Genomic DNA, 27,936 nt, shown 5'->3' with positions numbered 1-27,936 from the left:
AAATGCCATACTTAGCTGACATTTTGAAGTAAGTTTAAATAAGGGACTATTTATAGTTGAACCAACAAGGGATGATGAGGCCCTACAGACCAGCAATGGCGAAAAGCTCTCTCAAGGTAAGTAGAAAAACTATTACCAGAGTCATGTGAGAACTGGCACTAGGAGTCTGAAAGGAGCTATAGTTACAAAAGGACAGAACCACAGCCAGAACCATAGAACCAAGGCAGATAGCGGGGAGGGGATCAGGGAAGAAATATTCTAACCTTAAAACCACAGGCCTCCAATCATTTGTTAGGTTCTCCCATGGCTAAACACAGAAGTCAAATGAAAGCTGGTGAGCAACAGAGTATACCTTGAATAATAATCAATTTACTTTTTGAAATGAATTATGAGAACTTTGCAATACACTCATTAAATTACCAGATTTAAAATTTTTCCCAAGAAAATACATACTAATCAGAAAAATGTCTATATTATCCAGGGGCAAGTTAATAAAAATAATTGTTTTTCTAAAGCAATTTTGAAGGATTTGGAATTATAGCATATGATTTTTATTTAAAATTACATTGTTTAGGAAAAGACAATTGCAGAATGATAGCATGAGGAGGATCACAAACCCTCTCCTCAGCAAAAAACAAATTATAAAGTAAACAGCTATTTAAAATCTCTGCAATTTATTCTAATAGCACACAGAAAATTTAGAAATATTTAATGAAGAAAATCCATTAAATTTTGGTAAAAACAGGGATAAACTCTGAATTTGGGGAAGCATAACTCACTCTTGGCCCATCTGTAGCTCAGCATGTTGGAAGCCCCACTATAGGCAGAAAATAAGAAAGAAAAGAGAATGGGACTCCCTCTCCCCTCAGTTTCCCATAAGGGACTATGGATTCTTCCTCAGGAAGGCCAGAATCCCAGAATTTCTCATTCCTCTCAGCTTTGTATTGGAGAAGCTCTATTCTAGGCAAGAGCGACTAAGAGATCTGGGCATCTTTTTTCTATCTAGCTACCAACTCATAAGGAAAAAGCTCTACACCAGTTGCACAAGCCAAGAACTCTGAGCCCTGATTACCCTTACCCCAGCTTGCTGAAATGGCAGAGGTTTTACACTGAGAAAGGCAATTCAAGAAGACCAGATTGGGAGATAATATTTGCAAATGAAGCAACTGACAAAGGATTAATCTCCAAAATTTACACGAAGCTCATGCAGCTCAATATCAAAAAAAAAAAAAACAAACAACCCAATCCAAAAATGGGCAGAAGACCTAAATAGACATTTCTCCAAAGAAGATATACAGATTGCCAACAAACACATGAAAGAATGCTCAACATCATTAATCATTAGAGAAATGCAAATCAAAACTACAATGAGATATCATCTCACACCAGTCAGAATGGCCATCATCAAAAAAATCTACAAACAATAAATGCTGGATAAGGTGTGCAGAAAAGAGAACCCTCTTGCACTGTTGGTGGGAATGTAAATTGATACAACCACTATGGAGAACAGTATGGAGCTTCCTTAAAAAACTAAAAATAGAACTACCATACGACCCAGCAATCCCACTACTGGGCATATACCCTGAGAAAACCATAATTCAAAAAGAGTCATGTACCAAAATGTTCATTGCAGCTCTATTTACAATAGCCAGGACATGGAAGCAACCTAAGTGTCCATCATTGGATGAATGGATAAAGAAGATGTGGCACATATATACAATGGAATATTACTCAGCCAAAAAAGAAACGAAATTGAGTTATTTGTAGTGAGGTGGATGGACCTAGAATCTGTCATACAAAGTGAAGTAAGTCAGAAAGAGAAAAACAAATACCATATGCTAACACATATATATGGAATCTAAAAAAAAAAGGTCATGAAGAACCTAGTGGCAAGACAGGAATAAAGACACAGATCTACTAGAGAATGGACTTGTGGATATGGGGAGGGGAAAGGGTAAGCTGGGATAAAGTGAGAGAGAGGCATGGACATATATACACTACCAAACATAAAATAGATAGCTAGTGGGAAGCAGCTGCATAGCACAGGGAGATCAGCTCGGTGCTTTGTGACCACCTAGAGGGGTGGGATAGGGAGGGTGGGAGGGAGGGAGATGCAAGAGGGAAGAGATATGGAAACATATGTATATGTATAACTGATTCACTTTGTTATAAAGCAGAAACTAACACACCATTGTAAAGCAATTATACTCCAATAAAGATGTTAAAAAAGAAAAGTCAATAAATGTATTCTGACCACAGATTCCCCACCCCCAAAAAAAACGAAGACCACAACTACTGCTGTTGCTTAATGTCTCACTCATAGAGCAGGGAGTCAATCTAAGAGCAGAAGACAATGTTCCCAATTTCCAGGTTCAGAACATTAGTGCACAATTTAGGACCAGCAGAGATTCAAGCCCTTAAGAACAACTAGCTCTACAAGGAGACTGACTTTATTTGGAACTGAGAATGAAGAATTTCAGTCTAAGGGCACTTCCAGAAACCATGGACATTTTAGCAGTGTACAATTAATACTACTAGCTCCATGAAAGTAGCAAGATACACCAGCCGGAAGTTTAGCATACAAACTAGAGGCAGAGGCAACTAAAAAGAGTCCTTCTGGAGTCAGAGCAAGCCTCAAACGCTGGACTCAAAAAACACCTAGAAAAGGAGCTCCAATTCAATTCTATGATTGTCTAACAATTTATGTACTGGAGCATCATTGATAACAAGAAAATTCAGCTAGCAATTAGACGAGGTGAACAGCTGGGCGCAATACCAATAAATGCAGATCAGTTAGTATTCCATAAAAGTGAAAATGAAAAGACAGCAGAGGTAGCTATATGTATATAAAATAAAGTAGACTTTAAGCCAAAAATGGTAATAAGAAACAAAGAAGTTCATTATATGATGACCCCCTTATAATGATAAGGGGGTCAATTCATCAAGAAGATATAACACTCTTAAATAGATATGCAACCAATATTGAAGCACATATTTATATTAAGAAAATACTAACATATCTGAAGGGAGAAATAGATAGCAATATAATGACAGTAGGGGACTTCAATGCCCCACTTTAAGTAATGACAGAAATCAACAAGAAAATATTTGTCTTGCACCATATTTTAGACCAAATATATCTAACAGACATGTACAGAACATTCCATCCAATGGCAGAAGAATAGGCATTTTTCTCAAGCTCACATGAACATTCTCCAGGACAGAGCATGTGAGAGGTCACCAAACAAGTCTTTGCATTTAAGAAGATTAAAATTATACCAAGTATTTTTTTTCCAAACACAATGGTAGGGACTAGAAATCAATAACAGGAGGAAAGGTAAATAATTCACAATTATGTGGAAATTAAACAACATATTCCTGAACAAACAATATCAAAGAAGAAATCCAAAGGGAAAACAAAAAATATCTTGTAACCACTGACAATGGAAACACAACATATCAAAACCTCTGAGATCCTGCAAAAGCAGTTCTAAGAGAGAAGTTTATAGAAATAAATGCCTACATTAAGAAAAAAAGATATCAAATAAACAATCTAACTTTATACCACAAGGAACTAGAAAAATAGGAACAAACTAAGTCCAAGTAAACAGAAGAAAGGTAATGACAAAAATCAGAACAGAAATAAAAGAAATAGAGAATAGGAAAGCTAAAGAAAAGATTAATAAAATGAAGAGACAATTTTTTGAAAATATAAACAAAGTCAGCATAACTTAAGCTAGACTAAGAAAAAAGAGAAGAGAAATAAAATCAGAAGAGAAAGAGGAGACATTACAACTGTAATACAAAAATCAAAGGGATTATAAGAGACTACTATAAACAATTATACACCAACAAATTGGATAACTTAAAAGAAATTGGTAAATTCCTAGACACATACCACCTACCAAGGTTGAATCGTGAAGAAATAGAAAATCTGAAAAGATCAATTATGACTAAAGATATTGAGTCAGTAATCAAAACCCCCCAACACAGAAAATCACAGGACTAGATGGTTTCACTGGTGAATTCTACTAACAGTTAAAGAAGAAATAACACCAATCCTAAATTTGTCCAAAAATTAAAGAGAAGGGAACACTCCCAAATCCATTTTATGAAGCCTGATGCCAAAGCCAGATAAGGACACCACAAAAAAGTAAACTATTATTTCATTTTGATAAGAGAAATGCAAAAATTCTCAACAAAATATTAACAAATTGAATTAGAAGCATATTAAAAGGATCATACCACATGGTCAGGTGGGATTTACCCCTGGGATACAGAGGTGTTTCAACATATACAAGTCAATTAATGTTATGCACACATTTATAGAATGAAATAAAAACCATAAGATCATCTCAGTAGATTCAGAATAAAACTTTTGACAAAATACAACATCAATTATAATAAAACGCCTCAGCAAACAGCATATTTAGTGGTGAAGGTTAAAAGATTTTCCTCTATGAATAGGAAAAAGACAAGAATACTCACTCCCACCACTCCTATTCAACATAATAGAGGAAGATCTAGCCAGAGGAATTAGGCTAGGAAAGAAAAAAAATAAAATAGAAGGAATCCAAATTAGAAAGGAAAAAGTAAAATTATCTTTGTTTGCAAATATAGGATTCCATATGTAGAAAACTGTAAGGACCATCAAAAACTCTTAGAACTATAAATAAATTCATAAAGATGCAGGATACAAAATCAACATACAGAAATCAGTTGCATTTTCATACAATAACAACAAACCACACACAAAATAAAACACTCCCATTCACAACAATATCAAAAACAATAAAATCTTAGAAATGTAACTAAGAGAGTGAAATATCTGTACAATGAAAACTACATGACAGTGATGGATTGAAGAAGACATGAACAAATGAAAAGATATCTTATGTTCATGGATGGGAACAATTAATACTGTTTAAAGGCCCATACTACCCAAAGTGATCTACAGATTCAATGTAATTTCTATCAAAATTCCAGTGACATTTTTCACAGAAATAGAAAAAATAATCCTGAAATTTGTATGGAATCACAAAAGACCCCAGGTAGTCAAAGCAATACTGAGAAAGAAGAACAAAGCTGGAGGCATCACACATCCTGATTTCAAACAATACTACAAAGCTACAGTATTCAAAAGAGTACAATACTGTCATAAAAATAGAAATTTAGACCAATGGAAAGAAAGAGAGAGTCCAGAAATAGACCCTTGCATATTTAGTCAACTAATATTTGACAAGGAAGCCAAGAATACTCAAAGGAAAAAAGATAATCTCTTCTATAAATGGTCTTGGGAAAATTGAATAACCATGTGCAGAAGAAAGAAATTGTACCCTTATCTTACACTGCTCACAAAAATAACTAGAACTGCATTAAATGCTTAAATATAAGAACTGAAAACATAAAACTCCTGGAAAAAACATAGGGAAACATTGGTCTTGGCAATGACTTTTTGGATATGACACAAAAAGCACAAGCAACAAAAGCAAAAATAGACAAGTGTGATTACATCAAACTAAAAAGTTTCTTCACAGCAAGAGAAATAATCAACAAATGAAAAAATAGCCTATGAAATGGGAGAAAATATTTGCAAATCTTGTATCTTATAAGGGTTAAATATTGAAACTATATTAAAAATCTTATGCAACTCAATAGCAACAAAACAAAGTACAAGATCAAAAAATGGGAAGAGTAACTGCATAGATGGTTTTTCAAAGAAGACATGCAAGTGACCAACAGGTACATGAAAAGGTGGTCGACATTACTAATCATCAGGGCAATGCAAATCAAAACCACAGTGAGATATCACCTTACACACATTAGAGAATCTATCATCAAAAAGACAAGAAATAACAAATGCTGGCAGGCATGTGGAGAAAAAAGAACCCATGTGCACTATTGGTGGGAATGTAAATTGCTGCAGTTACTGTGGAAAATAGTATGGTGTTTTCTCCAAATATTAAAATTGAACTACCCATGTTCCGGAAGAGGCCTTGGTGGCAGTGGGGGGAGAGGGGGTGCTAAAGTCCAGGAAAGCTAACACCCATCCTTCTCAAACTCTTCTAAAAATGCAGACGAAGGAACACTCCCAAGCTCATTCTATGAGGCCACTATCACCCTGATACCAAAACCAGACAATGATATCACAAAAAAACTACAGGCCAATATCACTGATGAACATAGACACAAAAATACTCAACAAAATACTAGCAAACGGAATCCAACAACACATTAAAAGTATCATAAACCGGGATCAAGTGGGATTTATCCCTGGGATGAAAGGATTATTCACTATATGCAACTCAATAAATGCAGTACACCATATTAACAATTAAAGAATAAAAGCCATATGATAATCTCAATAGATGCAGAAAAAGCTTTTGACAAAATTTGATACCTAATTATGATTAAAAAAACCTCTCCAGGAAGTTTGCAGATAGGGAACCTAACTCAGCATAATAACGGCCATATATGACAAACCCATAGCAAACTTCATTCTTAATGGTGAAAAACTGAAAGCATTTCCTCTAAGATCAGGAACAAGGCAAGGATGTCCACACTTGCCACTATTATTCAACTTAGTTTTGGAAGTCCTAGCCACTGCAATCAGAGAAGAAAAAGAAATAAAAGGAATCCAAACTGGAAAAGAAGAAGTAAAATTGTCACTGTTTGAAGATGACATGATACTATACATAGAAAATGCTAAAGATGCCATCGGAAAAATACTAGAGGTAATAAATGAATTTGGTAAAGTTGCAGGATACAAAATTAATGCACAGAAATCTCTTGCATTCCTATATACTAACAACAAAAGATCAGAAAGGGAAATTTAGGAAACAATCCCATTTACCATTGCAACAAAAGGAATAGAATCCCTAGGTATAAACCTACATAAGGAGGTAAAAGACCTATACTTAGAAAACTATGAGACACTGATGAAAGAAATCAAAGATGACCCAAACAGATGAAGAGATATACTATGTTCTTGGATTGGAAGAATAAATACTGTGAAAATGACTAGACTATCCAGAGCAATCTACAGATTCAATACAATCTCTATCAAATTACTAATGGTGTTCTTCACAGAATTAGAACAAAAATTTTTACAATTTGTGTGGAAACACAAAAGACCCTGAGTAGCCAAAGCAGTCTTGAGAAAGAAATACAGAACCAGAGGAATCATGCTCTCTGACCTCAGACAATATTACAAAGCGACAGTAATCAAGACAATATGGTACTGGCACAAAAGCAAAAATATAGATCAATAGAACAGGATCCAAAGCCCAGAGATAAACCCACAAACCTATGGTCACCTAATCTATGACAAAGGAGGCAAGAATATACAATGGAGAAGAGACAGTCTCTTTAGTAAGTGGTCATGCGAAAACTGGACAGCTACATGTAGTAAAAAAATGAAATTAGAACACTCCTTAACACCATACACAAAAATAAACTCAAACTGGATTAAAGACCCAAATATAAGACCAGACACTATAAATCTCTTAGAGGAAAACAGGAAGAACACACTTTGACATAAATCTCAGCAAAATCTTTTTTGACCCACCTCCTAGAGTAATGAAACTAAAAACAAAAATAAAAAATTGGGACCTAATTAAACTTAACAGCTTTTTCACAGCAAAGAAAACCATAAACGAGACAGAAAGGCAACCCTCAGAATGGGAGAAAATATTTACAAAGAAAGCAACTGACAAGGGATTCATCCTCAAAATACACAAACAGCTCATTTAGCTCAATATTAAAAGAAAAACAACCCAATAAAAAAAAATGGGTGGAAGTCCTAAATAGACATTTCACCAAGAAGACATACAGATGGGCAAGAAGCACAGGAAAAGATGCTCAATATCACTAATTATTAGAGATACGCAAATCAAAACTACAATGTGTTATCACCTCACACTCGTCACAGTGGCCATCATCAAGAAATCTACCAAAAATAAATGCTGGAGAGGGTGTGGAGAAAAGGCAACCCTCTTGTACTGTTGGTGGGAATGTAAACTGATACAGCCACTATGGAGAACAGTATGGAGGTTCCTTAAAAAGCTAAAAATAGAACTACCATATAACCCAGCAATCCCACTACTGAGTATATACCCTGAGAAAACCATACTTCAAAATGACACATGCACCCCAATGTTCATTGCAGCACTATTTACAATAGCTAGGACATAGAAACAACCTAAATGTCCATTGACAGATGAATGGATAAAGAAAATGTGATACATATATACAACAGAATACTACTCAACCATTAAATGGAATGGAACTGGGTCATTTGTATAGACGTGGGTTGACCTAGAGTCTGTCATACAGAGTGAAGTAAGTCAGAAAGAGAAAAACAAATATTGTACGTTAACACATATATGTGTAATGTAGAAAAATGGTACAGCTGAACCTATTTGCAGGGCAGGAATAGAGATGCAGACATAGAGAACGTACATGTTGACATGAGGGGGTGAAGGCAGATGGGATGAATTGGAAGATTGTGACTGATATATATACACTACCATGTGTAAAACAGAGAGCTAGTGGGAACATGCAGTGTAGTGCAGGAAGCTCAGCTCAGTGTTCTGTGAGCACCTAGATGGGTGGGATAGGTGCAGGTGGGAGGGAGGTCCAAGTGGGAGGGGATATATTTATACATATAGCTGGCTCACTGCATTGTACAGCAGAAACTAACACAACATTGTAGAGCAACTATATCCCAATTAAAAAAAAAATTGAACTATCATATGATCCAGTAATCCCACTTTAAAAATAAATAAATAAATAAATAAATATATATATATATATATCTCCAAAGGAAATGAAAGCAGGATCTTGAAGAGATATCTGCAATCTCATATCCGTTGCAGCATTATTCACAATAGCTATGGTATGGAAATGACCTAAATGTCTGTCAATAGATAAATGGATGACATATATGTGTACGCATATATATATATATATGCGTACACATATATATACATATATATAATATACATAAATTCATATATGTAATAGAACATTATTCAGCCATGAGAAAGAGGGTAATCCTGACATTTGGCAAAACATTGATGAATCTTTTTCTTTAATTGGGGTACAGTCTTTTTACAATGTTGTGTTAGTGTCTACTGTACAGCGAAGTGGAGTTCCCTGCGCTATACAACAAGTTCTCATTAGTTATCTATTTTATACATATTAGTGTATGTATGTCAATCTCAATCTCCCAATTCATCCCACCCTCCCCACCCCCTTGGTGTCCATACATTTATTCTCTACATCTAAGTCTCTATTTCTGCCTTGCAAAATGGTTCATCTGTTCCATTTTTCTAGATTCCACATATGTGTTAATATACGATATTTGTTTTTCTTTCCTACTTACTTCACTCTGTATGACAGTCTCTAAGTCCACCCACGTCTCTACAAATGACCCAGTTTCATTCCTTTTTATGGTTGAGTAATATTCCATTGTATATATGTACCACATCTTCTTTATCCATTCATCGGTCGATGGGCATTTAGGTTGCTTCCATGACCTGGCTATTGTAAATAGTGCTGCAATGAATATTGGGGTGCCTGTGTCTTTTTGAAGTATGGTTTCCTCTGGGTATATGCCCAGTAGTGGGATTGCTGGGTCATATGGTAATTCTATTTTTAGTGTTTTAAGGAGCCTCCATACTCTTCTCCATAGTGACTGTATCAATTTACATTCCTACCAACAGTATAAGAGGGTTATCTGCAATCTCATACTTGTTGCAGCATTATTCACAATAGCCATGATATGAAAACAACCTAAATGTCTGTGAATAGAGAAATGGATGACATATATGTGCATGTATATATATATATATATATATATATATATATATATATACATACACATATATGTAATGGAATATTATTCAGCCATGAGAAAGAGGGAAATCCTGCCATTTGGGAAAATGTTGATGAATCTTGAAGGTATTATATTAAGTAAAATAAGGAAGAGAAAGACAAATATCCTATGTTATCACATACATGGAATCTAAAGAACCTAACCTCATAGCAATAGAGTGTAGCATGGTGGTAGAATGGTGGTTACCAGGGGCTGAGGGGTGAGGGAAATGGGGAGATTCTGGTCAAAGCCTACAAATTTCTATGCTATGATGAATAAGTTCTGGGCATCTAATGTATAGTATGGTGATTATTGTTACTAGTACTTTATGATATACTTGAAAGTTGCTGAGAGAGTAAATCTTAAATATTCTTACCACAAAAAAGAAATGTAATTATGTGAAGTAATGGAGGTGTTAGCTAACACTATGGTGGTCATCATTTTGCAGTATGTAAGTGTGTCAAACCAACACTTTATTCCCCTTAACCTTACACCATGTTATATGTCAATAATATCTAAATAAAGCTGAAAAAAGGTAGATCAGTTAGCAACGTATTAGAGACATCAAAGAAAAAAACATCCAGAGTCCAGCTAAAACAGCTATCATCCTTGAAAAGGGAAGGGAAAAGGTGTCTGAATACATGCCCAAGGTTAAAACTTCTGAGGAACAACATCAAAGGCTGCACACTGTGGGGTAAATACATTCCACTAAAATAGTCCAGTGAAGTAACAAGGCAAATAAACAAGAAAACAAGCTGGCTATAAACCACAAAAACAACCCCTGTAGATTGGATATATAGTGGTGGTGGTTGTCAATATTCAGAGTTGCTACAAAATAGTATCTAAAATATCCTACAAAATTATGATACATATAAAGAAACATAAAAGCGTGACCCATATACAACAATAAAGGCAGGCAACACACATGGCCTTTGACAGAAACCAGATATTAGATTTAGTGGGAAAAAATTCAAATCATCTATTATAAATATTATCAAATAATGAAAAGAAACTATGATTACAGATGTAAAGGAGGTATGATATCCATATCTCATTAAATTAAAAATAGTATTAAAGAAATAGAAGTTATTAAAAAATGGAAACATTGGAGTTTTAAAAGAGAGTAAAAAATATTCAGAAAGACCCAGCAGTAAATTTGTGTTGGCAGAGAGTGCATTAGCAAAGTTGAGGACAAATGATTATCTGAATCTAAATCTGAAGAGCAAGGAGAAAAAAGAAAAAAGAAGAAAACTGAAAGGGCCTCAGAGAAATACGAGATATCATTAAGCAACATACCCTTAATGGAAGTGCCAGAAAGAGAGGAGAAACATGAAAAAAATACTTGAAAAAATAATGGCAAAACTTCTCATATTTGATAAAAAACTATTAAACTATACAACCAAGAAATTCAAATAACTCCAAATAGGATGAATTCAAAGTGATACACACACAGCTCATCACAGTAACAATGCTGAAAGAAAAATAAATCTTAATAGAATCAAGGTAGGGGGAAAACACTTGTCATATACAAGAAAAGCCCAATAATAATAACAGTTAGCTTCCCATCAGAAACAGTGGAAATCATAAGGCAGTAGGATGACATATTCAAAGCAATAGAAAAAAATGATAGGCCAAATAAGGTGCATATTTTCCTGGAAAATACATAGTAAGAAATATTAAATGAAGTTCTGATTGAAATCAATTGACATCAGACAGTAGTTTAACTTCACACAAAAAATAAATTTAATTATGTAGGGACTTATAAAAAACAGTATAATTGCATATTTCATCTCCTTTATTGTCTTTATTTAATAAGCAATTACATAAGACAACATATATTTAATTACATTAATGGTTCTGTATCACATAGGAATGTAATACATTTGACAATAACTGGATAAAGAAGGTAGGTGAGGTCAAAAATATATTGGAAGAAGGAAATAACGTCAAACAGTTTCTTGATTCCACAGGAAACAATGAAGACAACAAAAATGATAAATAAAAAGGTAATATAACAAAATCCGTAAATATATACTTGTTCTCCTTTTGCATTCCAGATTTCTAAAAACTTAAAATGAACTAAAGTTATTATTACAAATGTGTATTGTTGAGTTTATAATGTATGTAGATATAACAGGTATAACAACAATAGTGAATACAAAAAAGAGGAAGAGAAAATTACATAAGGGTTGCAGTAGACAGAATAATAACCCCCAATGATGTCTAAGTCCTAATCCCCAGAACTTGCAAATATGTTATCTTAAATGGCAAACAGACTTTGCAGATGGGAATAAATTAAAGACCTTAAGACAGAAAGATTATCCTGTATTATCTGGGTGTTCTCAATGTAATCTGAAAGGTCCTTATAAAAGGAATGCAGGAGGGTCAGAGTGAGAGAAGGTGTGTGACCACAGAAGTAAAAGTTGGAGTGATAGATTTTGAAGATAGTGGAAGGGGCCATTGGCCATGGAATTCAGGCAGAACCTAGAACCTGGAGAAAGCAAGGAAACTGATTTTTCTCTAAAGGTTTCAGAAGGAACACAGTCTGTGATATCCGTTTCAGACTTATGACCTCTAGAACTATAACATAAGAGGTTGAATCAGTAATCTAAATACTTCCTACAGCATAGGGAATGTGGTTAATGGCATTGTAATAACTTTGTATGGTGACAGATGGTAACTACGCTTAGCAAGATGATCTTTTTTATTATTGAATTATAGTTGCTTTACAATGTTGTGTTAGTTTCTGCTGTACAATGAAGTGAATCAGCTATGCATATACATATATCCCCTTCCTCTTGGACGTCCCTTCCACCCTGCCATCACACCCATCTAGGTTACCACAGAACACCGAGCTGAGCTACCTGTGCTATACAGCAGGTTCCCACTAGCTATCTATTTTACACATGGTAGTCTATATATGTCAATCCTAATCTCTTAATTTGCCCCACCTTCCCCTTTTAATGTGTAAAAATATCTAATCACTATTGGTACATCTGAAACTAACACAGGATTGTAAGTCAATTATACGTCAATTAAACAAACAAATAAAAACTTCCTACAAAGAAAATTCCAGGCACAGATGGCTCTACTGGTGAATTATACCAAACATTCAAGAAGAATTAATACCAATCCTTCACAAACTCTTCCAAAAATTGAGATAACACTTTCCATTCAATGAGGCTAAGAATGCACTTTTTATCAAAACCACACAAAAATATCACAACAAAACTATAGACCAATATCTTTTTTAAAAATAAAGACACAAAAATCTTAACAAAATACTAGCATTGTGTGCCCAGCAATACACACACACACATATACATATACATATATATAATTATATAACATAAACAAGTATGATTTATCCCAGGAATGCCAGATTATTTTAGCATATGAAATTCAATTAATGAAATGCAGCATGATAATAGATTATAGTACAAAAACCACTTGATTGTGTCAGTAGATACAGAAGATGTATTTGTCACATCTAACACTCTTTTATGATAAGAACACTCAATAAGCTAGGAATAGAAGGGAACTCCTTCAATCTAATAAAGGATTTCTTTGAAAAACCACAGCTAATGTCTCGCTTAATGTTAAAATACTGAATGTTTTCTCTATAAGACAAGGAAAACAATAAGGATCTTTGCTCTCTCCACTTCTATTCAACACTGTACTGAAAGTTCTAGTCAGGGCAATAGGTAAGAAAAACAAATAAAAGTCATCCACTTTAGAAAAAGAAATAAAACTAATTTTTTTGGAAATACACATATCTTATATATTTAGAAAAACTTGAGAACTCCACCAAAAATCTATTAGAAATAACAAATGAGTTCAGCAAGATTAAAAAATTCAAGATCAATATACAAAAATTCAATTATATTTCTATACACTAGCAATGACCACTTTGAAAATGAAACTAACAATTCTACTTACAATAGCATAAAAGAGAACAAAATAATTTGGTAAAAATTTAAGGAAAAATAGCACAAGACTACATATACACTGAAAACTACATAATATTATTGGAAGAAATGAAAGAACATCTAAATAAATAAAAAGACATCTAAAGATTATTGATCAGAAGATTTAATATTGTTAGATTCCCTATCAAACATCCAGCTGACATTTTTTTTCAGGAATGGTCAAGGTGATCTTAACTTAATATGAAAATTTAAGGGTTCTGAAATAGTCAAAACAATCTTGATAAAGAACAAAGTTGGAGAGCACACACTTCCTGATTTTTAAACTTATTACTGGAGTAATCAATACTGGGTGGTACTGGCATAAAGATAGATATGTAGATTGATGGAATAGAATTATGAATCCAGAAGTAAACCTTTACATTTATGATCAATAATCCTCATTTCAATAAGGATTCCAGACAGTTCAATGAAGAAAAATAGTCTTTAATAAATGGTAGCAGAACAACTGGATGTCTACATGTAAAAGAAGGAGGTTGGACCTCTACCTCACACCATACCCAAAAATTAACTCACATTGAATTACAAACTTAAATGTAGGAACTGAAATTATAAAACACTTAAAGAAAAGCATAGGAGTAAATCTTTGTGAACTTGGGTTAGGCACTAATGATACTAAAAGCACAAATGATGGTAGAAAAAATAGAAAATCTGGATTACATTAAAATTAAAACTTCTGTGCTAGAAATGATACCTTCAAGAAAGTGAAAAGACAACTCAAAGAATGGGATAAAATATTAAAAAATCATATGTCTGGTAAGGGAGTTTATCTAGAATATATAAAGAACTCTTACAACTCAAAAACAAAAATATAAATGATTCAATTAAAAAGTATGCAAAAGATCTGAATAGATTTTTCTCCAAAGAAGACTTACAAATGGTCAATAAGCACATCAATATATGCTCAACATCATTAGTCATAAGAGAAATGCAAAACAAAACCACAATGAGATAACACTTCAGGCCTGCAGGGGTAGCTATAATCTAATAGATAGTAAAAAGAATTGGTGAGAATTTGCAAATTTGAGACAATCATGTATTTCTGGTAGTAATGTAAAATGGTTCAGCCACTTTGGAAAACATGTTGCCACTTCCTCAAAAAGTTAAACATAAACATAAAGTTTCCATATGACTCAGAATTCTTTTGATAGATATATACCCAACATAAATGAAAGTGAAATGAAAATACATCACACAAAAATTTGCACGAGAATGATTGCTGTGAGTTTGTCATATATGGACTTTATGATGTTGAGGTATGTTCCCTCTATGCCCATTTTCTGGTTTTTATCATAAATGGGTGTTGAATTTTGTCAAAAACATTTTCTGCATCTATTGGGATAATCAGATGGTTTTTATTTTTCAATTTGTTGATGTGGTGTTTCACACTGATTGATTTGTGTATATTGAAAAATTCTTGCATCCCTGGGATAAATCCCACTTGATCATGGTGTATGATCCTTTTAATGTGTTGTTGAATTCAGTTTCTACTATTTTGTTGATTTTTGCATCTATGTTCATGACCTGTAATTTTCTTTTTTTGTTATACCTTTGTCTGGGTTTGGTATCAGGGTGGTGGTGGCCTCATAGAATGAGCTTGGGAGTGTTTCTTCCTCTGAAAATTTTTGGAAGAGTTTCAGGAGGGTAGGTGTTAACTCTTCTCTACATGTTTAATAGAATTCAACTGTAAAGCCATCTAGTCCTGGAAGAATTTTTAAAATTTTGCTATTTTTTATGTATGTATGTATTTATTTGCTTATTTATTTATTTGCCACAAGGCATTTGGGATCTTAGTTCCCTGACCAGGGTTTGAACCCATGCCCCCTGCACTGGAAGCATGGCATCTTAACCACTGGACCACCAGGGAAATCCCCCTGGAAGATTTTTCATCACAGTTTCATCTCAGTATGTGTGATTGGTCTGTTCATATTATCTATTTTTTCCTGGCTCAATTTTGGAAGGTTGTACTTTTCTAAGAATTTGTCCATTTCTTCTAGGTGTCCATTTTATTGGTGTATAATGCTCATAGTAGTGTCTTATGATCCTTTGTATTTCTGTGGTGTCCATTGTAACTTCTCCTATTTCATGTCTAATTTTATTGATTTGAGTCATCTCCCTTTTTTTCTTGATGAGTCAGGCTAAAGGTTTATCAGTTTTATTTACCTTCTCAAAGAACCAGCTTTTAGTTTCATTGATCTTTGCTATTGTTTTCTTTGTCTCTATTTCATTTATTTCTGATCTGATCTTTATGATTTCTTTCCTTCTACTAACATTGGGTTTTGTTTGTTCTTTTTGCTCTAGCTGCTTTAGGTGTAAGGCTAGGTTGTTTGAGATTTTTCTTATTTTTCGAGGTAAGTTTGTACTGTTATAAGCTTCCCTCTTAGTACTGCTTTTGCTGCATCCTGTATGTTTTAGATCATCGTGTTTTCATTGTCATTTGTCTCTAGGTATTTTTTGATTTCCTCTTTGATGTCTTCAGAGATCCACTGGTTATTTAGTAACATATTGCTTAGCTTCCATGTGTTTGTGTTTTTAAATGTTTTTTTTCCCTGTAATTGATTTCTAATCTCATAGTGTTGTTGTTGGAAAAGATACTTGATATGATTCCAACTTTCTTAAATTTACTGAGGCTTGATTTGAGACCCAAGATGTGATCTATCCTGGAGAATGTTCCATATGCACCTGAGGAGAAAGTGTATTCTGCTGCTTTTGGACTAAAAGCATTTCCTCTAATATCAGGAACAAGACAAGGATGTCCACTCTTGCCACTATTATTCAACATAGTTTGGAAGTCCTAGTCACAGCAATCAGAGAAGAAAAAGAAATAAAAGGAATCCAACTTGGATAAAAAGTAAAACTGTCACTGTTTGCAGATGACATGATACTATACATAGAAAATCCTAAAGATGTTACCAGAAAACTACTAGAGCTCATCAAAGAATTTGGTAAAGTTGCAGGATACAAAATTAATGCACAGAAATCTCTTGCATTCCTACACACTAACAATGAAATATCAGAAAGAGAAATTAAGGAAACAATCCCATTTACCATTGCAACAAAAGCAATAAAATACCTAGGAATAAACCTACCTAAGGAGGCATAAGACCTATACTCAGTAAACTATAAGATACTAATGAAAGAAATAAAAGATTATACAAACAAATGATGAAGAGATATACCAGGTTCATGGATTGGAAGAAACAATATTGTCACAATGACTGTATTACCCAAAATAATCTACAGATTCAATGCAATCCCTATCAAATTACCAATGGCATTTTTCACAGAATTAGAGAAAATTTTACAATTTGTATGGAAACACAAAAGACCCCGAATAACCAATGCAATCTTGAGAAAGTAAAACGGAGTTGGAGGAATCAGGCTCCCTGACTTCAGACTATACTACAAAGATACAGTCATCAAAATAGTATGGTACTGGCACAAAAACAGAAATATAGATCAATGGAACTTGATAGAAAGTCCAGAGATAAACCCATGCACCTATGGTCACCTAATCTATGGCAAAGGAGACAAGAATATACAATGGAGAAACAACAGTCTCTTCAATAAGTGGTGCTGGGAAAACTGGATAGCTACATGTAAAAAAATGAAATTAGAATACTCCCTAACACCATTCACAAAAATAAACTCAAAATGGATTAAAGACCTAAGTATAAGGCCAGATACTATAAAACTCTTAGAGGTAAAAATAGGCAGAACACTCTTATGTCAGAGTATGCAAGATCTTTTTTGATCCACCTCCTAGGGTAATGAAAATAAAAACAAAAATAAACAAATGGGACCTAATGAAACTTAAAAGCTTTGGAACAACAAAGAAAACCATAAACAAAACAAAAAGACAACCCTCAGAATGGGAGAAAATATTTTCAAATGAAGCAACAAAAAAGGGATTAATCTCCTAAATATACAAACAGCTCAAGTGGCTCAATATCAAAAAATCAAACAACCCAATCAAAAAATGGGCAGAAGATCTAAATAGACATTTCTCCAAAGAAGACATACAGATGGCCAAGAGGTACAGAAAAGATGCTCTACGTCACTAATTATTAGGGAAATGCAAGTCAAAACTAAATGATATATCACCTCACACGTCTCAGAATGGCCATCATCAAACAATCTACAAACAATAAATGCTAGTGAAGGTGTGGAGAAAAGGGAACCCTCTTGCACTGTTGGTGAGAATGTAAATTGGTACAGCCAGTATGGAGAACAGTATGGAGTTTCCTTAAAAACTAAAAATGGAGCTACCATAGGATCCAGCAATCCCACTCCTGAGCATATATCCAGAGAAAATCATAATTCAAAAAGATACATGCACCCTTATGCTCATTGAAGCACTATTTTCAATAGCCAGAACATGGGAGCAACCTAAATGTCCATCAACAGAAGAATGGATAAAGAAAAAGTGGTACGTATATACAACTAAATATTACTCAGCCATAAAAAAGAATAAAAGAATGCCATTTGCAGCAACATGGATGGACCTAGAGATTGTTATACTAAATGAAGTAAGTCGGACAAAGAAAGACAAATATCATACAATATGCTTATATGTGGAATCTAAAAACAAGTGTACAAGTGAACTTATCTAAAAAACAGAAATAGAGTAATCATAATAAATTATGGTTACCAGGGTATAAGAGGAGGAGAGGGATTAATAGGGAGATTGGGATTGACATATACACACTACAATATATAAAATAGATAACTAATAAGGACTTACTGTATAGCACAGGGAACTCTACTCAGTACTCTGTAATGGCCTATATGGGAAAATAATCTAAAAAAGAGTGGATATATGTATATATATAACTGATTCATTTTGCTGTACACTGGAAACTAACACAACATTGTAAATCAACTATACTCCACTAAAAGTTTTGGAAAAAAATTACATAAATGTTCATAGAAGCATTCCTAACAATGGCCAAAAAGTTGAACCAATGCATTAATTTACAGGTAATTAATTTACAGGTAAACAACATGTAGTATATACATACAAATGACTAACATTTGGCCACAAAAGAAATAAAGTAGTGATATATGCCAAAACATAGATAAACCTTTAAAACATTATACTAGGTGAAAGAAGCCAGTCACTAAAGACCACATATTCTATGTCATTTGTATGAAATGTCCAGAATAAGCAAATGTATAAAGAGAACATGTATTAGTAGTTGCCTGTGCCTGGAGGATTTGGGCAAGAAATGGGGAGAGAATGCTAATGGCTATTGGGTTTCTTTTTAATGTTTATTAAAATTTCCTAAAATTGGTTAGGATGCTGCTTGCAGAACTCTGAACATACTAAAAAACATTGAATTATATACTTGAAATGAGTTAATTTTATGTCATGTAAATTATATCTCAATAAAATTGTTTTTAAAAAATGACATTGGTCCAGCAACCTCAAACAATTTCTTCTATTTTCCCAGCAAAATACACATGAAGACAGAGAAAAGTATGAAAACAATAAATGAAGGCCAAACAGTTACCAAAAATTAAGGAGCAATATCTAGTAATTGAAATAGGAGAAGTACTATATTTAAAAAAATACACACTTTCTCAGCCAAGTATAAAATAGCAGAAGTGGCTCACCACTGCCTTCCCTTCCATAAATAGGTAGACATACCCATTATCTTTTTTCAATTATTTGAACAATTGGTTGAAAATGTAATTTTGGGTCAGCTTTGAAACTGAGCAACTATCCTGCCCTATAGATACTTGTTTTCCTAATCTTTTTTAGTCTTTCATCAATATTTTTCTTTTTATTTTCATTAGGAGACAGAGACACTGAGAAAACAAGCCAGGATGGGTTTAGAAAGTAAGTTTTGGTGGAGAATTATAACTTGGGAGCTGTAAAAATCATCCTTAAGTGTAGGAGGTTAGAGTCTCATTATTTCTCATGAGTTGCATCTATTTAGGATAAAAGAAGTTCAGAAAATGAGACTAGAAAGTGTAAAATCTCAGATCTGCATAATCACATGGATTAAATTTGGCTAGGTATTAAAATTGGACTAGGAGCTTTGCAAATGAAACTGCCATCCTGCTGTGAATATGAAAAAATAATTCAGACAGCATCCACATTGCCAAAGAGTGGAGTCAAAAGCTATGCTTTAGTCAAATGGACAAATTCAATTTCTTATTAACAAAGAAAACTCTAGGGTCATCTCAGTTCTCACGGTTAAAGGTTACACTCTTGTGAGATTAAAAAATAGATATAAATACTAGAACAGTTGACTATCTCAGAGAGCCTCTGTTCCGTTTAATAACATTTAAAGAAAATAATAACCAGTTTACAAGAAACAGAGGAATATAAGTTTAAACTTTGCTCCGCAGTGGTTTATCTCCTCCAATTCTCTTCTTTTTAAGTAACATTCAGCAGTATACTAATTTACAGACCACATTAGTTAATATAAGGGACAATAATGTCATATATTCTTAAATTATTGTTTTTATTCACTTTTGATTGGAAAAATCAGTAAAGTTATGTATTACTATAACTGGAAGTAATTTTAGTGTTTTTGTGATTCAAGTACCCATCGACGGAAAATTAACTGTGTAAATTATACTTAGTAATGTTAAGTATACAAAAAATACTTGTATAAATGTCAAATAACAAAGGCTAAGAAAGAAAGATAGTTTGAATCCCAATACAGTATTTTTTCTACATCTACTCTCTCTTAAATTAAGATCGGGTAAGATTGGTACTTGGCCCATATTAGTGCTCAATAAATACATGTTGAATATTGAAAACATTTGAAATGTTCTAGGGGATATGGCTTATTTTAGAATTATTTGGTAAATCTCTTTAAGTAAAACTTAGTGGTAACACTCTAATGCTTTTTCCTTATAAATTCAACAATATCATTTGAGTTTTCTTTCAATGTGGTACACATTGTAGTACATGTTGTTTATTCTCTAGATGTTGAGTGTAAATAGAAAACAAAACAAAACAAAATCCATATATATGCATGCTACTTCACTCATGTGTTCGAGAATCATTTACCAGAGACATGTTCTCTTTCTAACATAACTAGTTACACAGGCAGTAGTAGTACAGACAGCCATTCATTAGGACTTATGCAGTCCTATAGGGGCACTGCCTTAGCTTAGGCAGGTGCAGATTCTTCTGTTGTCATATAGAAAGCTTAGCCTGATGTCTGTATGTTTCTTAGCAATAAAAGTGCTCATTTAAATGTGTGGCCAGTAGACAGCTCTAGAAACAGAGGAGACTAAATCCAGCTCTAGGCTCAGAGCCCATTCTGAAAGTCACATAACCAGTGAATGTGTCCTGGCAATCCTTTCAATAACTTTAGCTGCTCCTTCAGGATAAAGATAATATTTTTCAAACATATATTTACTAGCCTTCAAGGCCAGTTCCCTCTACATTTCCAAGAAATATCATGCTTTCGCTTGAGCTAAAGAAAAGCCTATAATACTGTGGCTAAAACTTATGCAACATTTCTAATATTTTGGACATTGTTCTAAGCAATTTTTAAATATTAGCTCAGTTAATTTTCACAACAACACTGTGAGGTAGGCGCTATTATTAATGTTACTCTCATTTTAGGGATGAAGAAAAGCGGAGCATAGAGAGACATAACTTTCTGCATTTGAATCCAGGTCTTCTGGGTTGCAGCCTCCATGTGATAAACTACCATGTTTTCCTGTTGTAGCCTTACCTGTCTACCAATCTTGCATGCAAAGTGATGGTGGAAGTGCACTGAAGTGCTGATAGACGGCAAGCCAGATTGAAATTCAACAAGTATCCTTCTTCAACAGTTTGGCCTGGCACACCAAAAATAAATTGTGGGAGGATGTGCATTTTAGCCAGTTCGTTTTGACTTTTCCTAGTTGCAGAAACAAAAAGCAATATTGCTTTTTATTTTCTTCTATAAGTTGAGAAAACAAGGGGAAAATCTATATCTCATATCTCATTTTGGCATGTCTTTTAATATTTTTCTACTTACTCTAAAATTAAAAGAACATAAAAATGTAGAAGTCATTTGTCAGGTGATTATAGTAATGCAGCTTTTCCTTTATTTTTATTCTTCTCTTATTTGTCTTCAAAATCTAATTTTTTTATGATGTTGACCCTCCCCAACTCTCTGTCCTTCTCCAAGATGAAGATTTTCTAGCACTTTCAAGTGTCATTTGTATAGATAATTTAAATATTTTCAAAATAATATTTTGAATTATATGTTTTAAAAGTCTGGAACTCAATGAAAAAAATCTTTAGAGCTCACATTTGTAGTTTACATGTGAGAGAAATGTGTAAACATATTTAGTATACAAGTTTAATTATGTGAATAATTCTGACCCATTATTTCGGGTGCCTGGAATAAATAATGCTGAAGTCCCAATATAAATAAGAAAACTAAAAAAATTGGGGTTAAGTATGTTTAAAGCATCAGATTTATTTCCTATAACTGATATATCCTGATAACATATAACTAGAATATGTGATAAAGAAGTACGTAGTTTGAATTTAAGTTGAATCTTAATTTGCTTTGTTTCTGATCTATCTTGTCTTACCAGGACATAATGGTAAACTTGATTCCAAGAAGTGGCTAAAGTATGAGAAATTTAAAAATTCATTATATTTTTTTTAGTATGCAACTGATTAACAAAATGTCCTAGTAACCACCATCAGACCAATACATAAGAACCAAATATTTTAGTTAGAGTTTAAGGAGACCCATCTCAAATAACATTTCCAAACTCAGAATCTTAGAGTAGAGAAGCAACTCCAAAGTTCTATGAAACAATCTTCTTACCTCAAAGACTAGGCAAGGAATGTATTCTCTATAGTGTTGAAGAGTTCATCTTAAGCATACCTGATACTGCAGAGATAATGGGAGTAATCTAGAAAACTGTTGGTAAAGGTTGAGGGAATCCCATAGCTCTACAGACTCCTTTAGCATTTCCAGGGCCTCTTTTGCTCCCATGATTTATGAGAACAATATCCTTTTGAAAAGCAGAAGTCCTGGCTGTATACTCTGGAAGGCAATGTCATTTCAGGTTTCAATGCTATTGTCTGGAAAATGCATGCAAGCAACTGAAACTCTTTTCCTAAATAGTTTGGTTATATGCTGCATGTAGTTATAGATAATTATTTGCCTCTGACCAGAAAATAGTAAATAGAATCTAATAAAGAAGCATGGTCAAAATTTCCAATATTATATAGAAAGGGATAAAGTTTGATATAAGTAAGGTACCAGGTGATTTCCATTATATAGAAGCAAAAAGTAAAAAACAAAACTAATTTTTTTTTAAGTCAAGGTGATCTTTATTAGCTATGCTACTTAACACTTCTGGTTCTTAGCACCTTCATTTGTTAAATGGGGATAATAATGCTTATCATATGGGCTATGTGGGAACAGAAAAAAAAATCTGTACAACATCTGTCAAATAGTAGAGTCTAATAAAAATAATTTCCAATATTGTTATATCATTTGGTTATTATATTTACTGCTCTGTGAAGTTAGTACAACAGATTTTTCAAATGTAATATTTAAGCATAACATACATAATTTTCCCACACTAAACAATTTACCCAGTGCCCAGGATAAGAAACAGAACAGCTCTATCATCCTGGAAATGTCCCCCACCCATGTCCTCTTCTAATCATAAATTACATCCTCCACAAGGGTACCCCCATCATGATTTCTAATGTAATGATGAGTTTTGCCTGTTTTTGAACTTGATAACTACTTTCTAAATCCTTAAATCTGTCAGTATGTTACATGACCAATAGGACTTTACAGATGTGGCTAAATTAAGAACTTTGAGATGGATGGAGTAAGTGACCTAGGTTATTCAGATGGACCCAATTGATCACATGGGTCTTTAAAAGCAGAGATACTTTTCTGGCTACTGTGGGTGAAGGAAAGAGAGAAGGAGAGAGAGACAGACAGAGAGAAAAAAAATCAGAGAGATAGAGAAAAGGAGAGACAGAGGCAAAGAGAGACAGTAATACAGGCAAAGAGAGAGGCAGAGAGATGACAGAAAGGCACAAAGAGAGAGAGGCAGGCCAAGAGAGAAAGAGAGAGGGAGAGAGACAGATAATGAAGGAAGAAGGGTGAGAGAATCCAACATTCCTGGCGTTAATAATGGAGGTCTTGGCCATGACCCGAGGAATGCAGGACTCTTCTAGAAGCTGGGAATGGCTTCAGAAGGGACTCTAACCTAGAATGTGCTGAAAGGAACATAAGACACCTCTATTTTTGCCCACTGAGACCTGATGAGGCTTTTGATTTAAAGAACTGTAAGATAACAAATTTGTGTTGTTTTAAGCCACTAAGTTTAAGGTAGCTTGTTACAGCAGCAATAGGATACAATACAGGTATATTCCTAGGGCTGGAATTGCTGAGTCATACCGTAAACTTACACTTGATTGGAAACTGTCGAACAGCTTCCTAGGTGGTTTTATCAGTTTATAGTTCTACTAAGAGTACATGAGAATTCTAGTTCCTCCACATCTTCCTCAACATTTGGAATTTTCTTTTTTCATTTCCACTCTTCTAGTAAAATTATATGTACTGTGATTCTATTTTGCATTTCTCCAATAATAAATGAAGTCAAACACTTTCCATGTTTATGGGGCAAGTGGACATCCTATCTTGTGATGTGACTGGCAAGTCTCTCACCTATTTTTAAATGTCTTTTCCTTACCTAATTCTGAGAGATCTTTAAAAATATTTAAGAGATGAGTCATTTTTCAGACATAGTATCACCAATATCTTCACATCTTCTTCTAGTCTGTCCATCCGTCTTCCACTGTCTTACTGGTTGATGAAGACAAAACAAAAGATTTATATGTTCTTAACCGCTTTATGTACTGTTTAAGGAAGCTTTTCCTATTCCAAGATCATAAAGATTTTCTCCTATGATTTTTTTGTAAATCATTTATTTTTTGCCTTTTATATTTAGATATGCAATCTGTCCTTAAGACAACAGTTTTAAATCTCCTGTTACAAATGAGAAAGGTCGAGTGAGGTATGGAGATTTAAACATCAAATAGGAAATGAAAGAAGATATTAAATTTTGGTTTTCTGCAGTGCTTATCTACAAACATTGCTTTATCTACTGACCTCGTGAAGTCTTTCCTGATACTCCAAATTCAAATTGATCTTTCCCTTTCGTAGCCCCAGCATTTCTCAACACCACTCATGAAATGCACTTTTAACAATTGTAGTTATTGTATATATCTGTACTTGTTGCTTTCCCTCCTGGATTGTTAGCCCCTGTGATCAATGGCTGCTTCATTATTCATCTTTCCGGGTCTCACAGAGTTAGTCCTGCATAAAACTGGTGGTGCTCATTACATGGTTGTTAAAAGAAAGGAAGAATAGCCATTAATTTCTCTGTTTTACACCTATAGTTTGCATGGCAACAATACTTGCTATATGACTCAAAAAACTATATGACATGAAAAAACTTATTACAAATAACAGTCTTCTGGCATAAAAAAAATGATCTGAGAAAACAAAAAAAATTTTTCTCATGGAAAGGCATTTTATTTTAAATATAGCAGTGTGTACATGTTAGTCCCGAACTCCCAGTCTATCCCTTCTCCCTGCCCTTCCCCCTGGTAATCATAAGTTAGTTCTCTAAAACTATTGACCATAACAGAGCATGCATTTCAGAGCTCCTATAAAAAAAACAAGCAAGGAAAAGGAATCCCAATAACCAATAGAGCTATTATACAGTTGGCTTCTTGAAGCTCTAAGCCAATCAGATCAAATCAGAGTGGTGCAAGTATCTAGCCCACTCTGTCTCATGTACGTAAAATTGTTCAAGATGGTATGTATCTCAGACTATCACTTGGGTCCCAGATCTTGTCATACATGACAAGACAGTATATCGATCATGAGGATAGTAACTACTTAAATGCCAAAACAATACTTTATGTACCACTAATTTTTGACTATTGAATACCTGATCAGTAATACATAATTGCATTCCAGTTAGTGGTAGCTGAGAAAGCTCGCACCCTAACTTAACGTAACCAAAATTTAGAATTCACCTCATGTAAACACAGCTTTGCTCTGCTTTTTGACTTCATACTTCCAGATACTCTTACTTCTAGCCAGTGGTCAAGCAGATCTGTGTCCTTGGAATTTTGGGTAGGAACTTATGGATAATTAAAAAATTCATTCCCATTCTCTAAGAATAAAATTCTATCTCATGTTCTTCTTTAGCTGGATCAGGAGGAATTTTTTAGTACTCAAAAAAAGTTGTGTTGGTAAGATAAAGTGTGATTGTAACACATTCGATTTACTCAAAAGAGCATATGCACAATATCTTAGGAGAAAATTATAGGAGTGGTTGCAACCACAAAGAGCTACACTACTGTTTCTTAAATGCATGTTAGAAGACTGCATTACAATGCAAGATCCAGTTTGATTTTTATCTAATGAACCTGAGCTTTCTGCCAGTATGAGTCATTTCAGCATCACACCTGAATGAACAATGTATGACCACAACAGTTTCTGATAGATTAGTAGGCAATGGGGGTACTCAGGCTTGATTAAGCTGGGTGATTGCAAATTCATGTTCTTGATATCTTAAACTCTGTTTCTTATAGGAAAATCACTCTACTTAAGAAAAGAATGACATAGTATTTTAATTAAGTGCTCAAAACAGCTAATTTACAGCTAAAGCTTAATATATTCCATGAAGATTTTTTATTTATATATTTACTTCTCAATAATACCCCCAAAGCAATGTGTTTCAAAGTGGTTACTTAGTGCAGGTAAAGCACAGTAATTCATATCTTAAAAAGTAAAAGCATAATACTGTTCAAGATCTATTTTAGCCTAAAGACATGGTGAATCTTTAGATATTTATCCTAGTCTGGACAACAATTTTGATTTTTCACTATGATTTTTGTTGAGATTTTTCAGTTGTTGTAACCACAGAACACTAATTCTTTGAAACCTAAATCCAGGAGAGAACCAGAGCATGAGTGGCCCTGATAACCAAGGCAGCAGAAGAGGGGGATTTGATCCTGGAGGCATGAGCACAGGTGGCTGGGGAGGACGTGGTGGAATGGGCACTGAAGAGCAAGGTGGCTTCAATAAGCCTGGTGAACCCATAGATGAAGGACAAGATCTTGATTTAGGCCCACCTGCAGATCCAGATGAAGACTCTGACAACAGTGCAATTTATGTGCAGGGATTAAATGACAGTGTGACTCTAGATGATCTGGAAGACTTCTTTAAGCAGTGTGGAGTTGTTAAGGTGAACAAGAGAACTGGATAACCCATGAGGCATATATACTTGGACAAGGAACCAGGAAAGCACAAAGGTGATGCTACAGTGTCCTATGAAGACCTGCCAACTGCCAATACTGCTGTCGAGTGGTTTGATGGGAAGGATTTTCAAGGAAGCAAACTTAAAATTTCTCTGGCTTGGAAGAAGCCTCCAATGAATAGCATGCAGGGAGGAATGTCACCTCGTGAGGGCAGAGGGATGGCGCCACTTCTCCGAGGAGGTCCAAGGGGCCCAGGAGGTCCTGGAGGACCCATGGGTTACATTGGAGGCCAAGGAGGAGACAGAGGAGGCTTCCCACCAAGAGGTCCCCGCAGTTCCCAAGGGAACCTGTCTGGAGGAGGAAAGGTCTAGCACCAAGCTGGAGACTGGCAGTGCCCCAATCAGGGGTGTGCAAAGCAGAACTTCACCTGGAGAACAGAGTGAAACCAGTGTAAGGTCCCAAAGCCTGAAAGCTTTCTCCCACCACCTTTCCCGCCCCCGGGCAGTGACCGTGGCAGTGGTGGCCCTGGTAGCATGCTGGGAGGACGAGGTGGCTTCATGGACCATAGTGGTTCTAGTGGAATGTTCAGAGGTGGCTGTGGTGGAGACAGAGGTGGCTTCTGTGATGGCCAGGGCATGGACAAAGGGTGGCTTTGGTGGAGGAAGACAAGGTGGTCTGGGGGACCCGTTGGACCTTTGATGGAACAGATAGGAGGAATAAGAGGCAGGAGTGAAGGACATGGGAAAATGGATAAAGGTGAGTACTGTCAGGAATGCAGAGACTGACCCTACTAG

At 34.6% G+C, this 27,936-nt stretch overlaps 1 pseudogene; it reads left to right on the top strand.

Moving 5' to 3' along the window:
- The first annotated feature begins 95 nt into the window (after nucleotides 1–95).
- On the top strand, nucleotides 96–27,936 carry LOC133099831 (RNA-binding protein EWS-like; annotated as a pseudogene).

The sequence above is a fragment of the Eubalaena glacialis genome, chromosome 10 (assembly GCF_028564815.1).
Source record: "Eubalaena glacialis isolate mEubGla1 chromosome 10, mEubGla1.1.hap2.+ XY, whole genome shotgun sequence".
NCBI lineage: Eukaryota > Metazoa > Chordata > Mammalia > Artiodactyla > Balaenidae > Eubalaena > Eubalaena glacialis.
The sequence above is the reverse complement of the archived record's forward strand: the minus strand, read 5'-3'. Positions and strand labels throughout refer to the sequence as shown.